Genomic DNA, 3,417 nt, shown 5'->3' with positions numbered 1-3,417 from the left:
CCTTAGTCATCTCTGGAGGTTGACGCCACAATTAATAATGAACAAGTGAAAAAAACTGCTACTTTTTATACCTAGGTTCCGTAATTTGTTACCTAAACAGACCTGAACAGGGGACATAGAAGGAAGTGAGAAAAAAAAAAAATTAGAGAAAATTATCAGAGGAGTTTGAAAAATAGGAAAACAAAAATGGGTAAAAGGAGTGGACGGAACAGGGAAAGTATCACTGTCCACAGAAAGCCGGAAGTCTAAGGAATAGAGGTTAGAACGTGTTTGTGGAAGAATAGGACATTAATAAAGATGAAGGAGGGCCAAGCAGAAAGGTCCCACAGTGTGAAGCACATGTCTGCAGCACATGGGTTTGGGGCAACAAGTTCTGTACTTGACTGTGTCACTCACGGGCTCGGCAGCTGCAAAGATCTTTTGAATCTTCCGATCTTCACCCATCTTGTTTGTAGAACTGTGGTCATAATATCTACCTCATGAGCTTGTTACATGAGATATGAACAGCGTCACGTTCTGTGTCTCAAATAATGAGATACAAATGGCCACAAGGAACGCCAGGAACGGAAGGAGTGTGGCAGGTTGGCCGTGATGATAGTGGCTGTCACTTTGGGGCAATATTAATTATTTTTACGTGAGTCGACTGGTGCCTCGATTACGTTGCCAGTGCAATTGTGCAATATCATGATTATAAAATGGTTAGAAGAGAAATGATACCAGCGATTGTAATACCCATTAAATAAGAGAAAATACAGAAAATAGAATATTGTCTGAGTAATTTCTAAAGGCTCATTAAGGGACCCAACTTAAAAATCAGGGAAAGGATTTTGGAGACAAAAAAATCAAACTTCTTATGTCCAACTGTTGATTCTTCCACTTGTTCATTCAAGTGAATTAGTTAGAGACACTCCATTTTGGAAAGCATAGTCTACTGGGAGAGGGAAGATGCAGATACCTAAAATAAAATGGTGTAAGTGCTCTGATCAAATGATACAAGGTAACAAGGGAGAAGCCTCCTAATTATAGCATGGTTTGTAGGAAAAAAAAAAAAAGAGGTGTCTTTTTAACAAATTTTAAAGTTTGAGTATATTCTCAAAAGGGAGAGAGGGGCGGGGAATGGTCATTTGGACTTAGGGAATGGCACCTGCTAAGGGAGAGAAAAAGAGACAGGACCCCTGTTTTTGGAGGGTCTAGAAGCCTGCTGTGGCTGAGGTGGGAATATAGCACAGGAACAGGAAGCTGGAGAAGTAGGGAGACACTAAGAGTGAAGCCGTTATGTGTGTCCTGCTCTGGCAGGTGACGCTCATCCTGAAAACAACCGAGAACCAAGGAATGACTCGACATGTATGAAGACTGGAGCAGCCTGGTTTCGTGTTCTCAAGTGAGGAGCTTAGAAGTCACCACTCCACCCTAGCAATAGGTAAGAAGCTGAACAAACTGAAAAATCAATAACTCTTCTTAGATCCATAAGGGAAGGAGGTCACGGAGTAAACTGTGCCCTCCCCTCCAAAGTTGGAGAAACAGGCGAATGCAGAGAATCACAACCCAATGGAGCAGAGACTAATGTACCGAAACCTCCATGGGACAGTGTCAGAGCAGGAAAACCCAAACTGTACTTGATGAATGTGGACGTGTCTGAGATATAAGAACTCCAGGGGGACCCAGGCACACAGGGGTCTCCGCATGTTTGGAGTTTTACTCCAGAAGCTCTCAATCAGGTTCTCAGAGTGAATATTGGACTTTTGGCTGGGAGAGAAGAAACATAATCATTTTGAGCTACAATATGCCAGAGCATTCTGTTCTTTTTCACCAGGTCTGCTCTCGGGAGACAATATGTAACCTGCTGGGCTTTTGTCAGAGCCTAAGAAATACCCAATTCTGGCCCCCTCTAACCACCATGTCCCACCTAAAGGGGTGGGGGAAGAAAACAGAAAAACTGAGAAGCTAATGTGAAGTTCATAATCCAGAGGCACAGGCTTACCAAGACTGAGACCTTACATAGGACCAGAGAATGCTGGCCCATCCCCACATCTCACCACCATTACTGGAGGCCTATTTATAGCAGTTCTGCGTATTCAAGACGTCAAGGTTGGCTACCAAGAAAAAGTTACAAGGCATACTAATAGGCGAAAAACAGTTTGAAGAGACAGAGCAAGCATCATAAATACACTCAATATGGCAGGGAAGTTGGAACTGCCAGACGGGGCACTTAAAATAACTTTGATTAATCTAAATAGATAAAGAAAACAGTATGTACACAGAGAGGTGGATATTCTAAGAAAGAATCAGAAAGAAATGCCCCAAATCAAAATACTATAACAGGTACAAAAAACCTCTTGATAAGCTTATTAGTAGATTGGACATGGCTCAGGAAAGAATCTCTGAGCTTGCTGATATCTCAACAGAAACTTCCAAAACTAAAAGGCAAAGAGAAAAAAGACTGAAAAAAGGCAAACAGAAGATCTAACTCTGGTGAGAAAACTACAAGAGGCAGATATAAGCATAACGGGAAGCAGAAGAAAGAGAAAGAAACAGAAGAAATATTTGGAATAATAATGACTGGGAATTTCCACCAAATTAATGTCATCAAACTAGAGATCCAGGAGGATCAGAGAGCACTAAGCAGGGTAAGTGCTAAAAACAAAAACAAAAACCAAAAAACCAACCCTACAATTGGTTTCAAACTACATAAAATCAAGCTCACAAGGAACATTCACCAAGATAAGCCACATCTGGGCCATAAAATACACCTTAACAGATTTAAAAGAATAGAAATAATATGGTGCCTGCTTTCAGACCACAATGGAATTGTGGTAATAGAAAGATAGCTGGAAAATCCCCTAATACTTAGAGATTAAACAAAACACTCCTATTTTTTTTATTTTTTATAATTTATTTTTATTAACATATAGTGTATTATTTGTTTCAGGGGTACAGGTCTGTGATTCATCAGTCTTATTACACAATTCATAGTGCTCACCATAGCACATACCCTCCCCAATGTCCATCACCCAGGAACAAAACACTTCTAAATAACACATGGGCCAAAAATGAAATCTCATAATTTGTTGGGTGCAGAAAAATCATTTTTTAAAAGAAATTTATAGTACTGAATGCATATATTAGAAAACAAATATTTTATATATATATATATATATATATATATATATATATATATAATCTAAGCTTCCACTTTAGAGAAACTAGGGGAAAGAAGAGCAAATTAAATCCAAAATGAGCAGAAGACAATATAATGGAGAAAAATAGTCTTTTTAACAAATGGTGCTAGAAGAGCTGGACATGCACGTGCAAGAAAACAAATCTAGACACAGACCTTGTACCCTTCACAAAAATTTACTCAAAGTGGATCACACACCTACACATAAAACACAAGAGCCTAAAACTCCTAGAAGACAA

Source organism: Neomonachus schauinslandi, chromosome 10 (assembly GCF_002201575.2).
Source record: "Neomonachus schauinslandi chromosome 10, ASM220157v2, whole genome shotgun sequence".
In the NCBI taxonomy this organism is placed as follows: domain Eukaryota; kingdom Metazoa; phylum Chordata; class Mammalia; order Carnivora; family Phocidae; genus Neomonachus; species Neomonachus schauinslandi.
Note: the sequence above shows the minus strand (reverse complement) of the source record.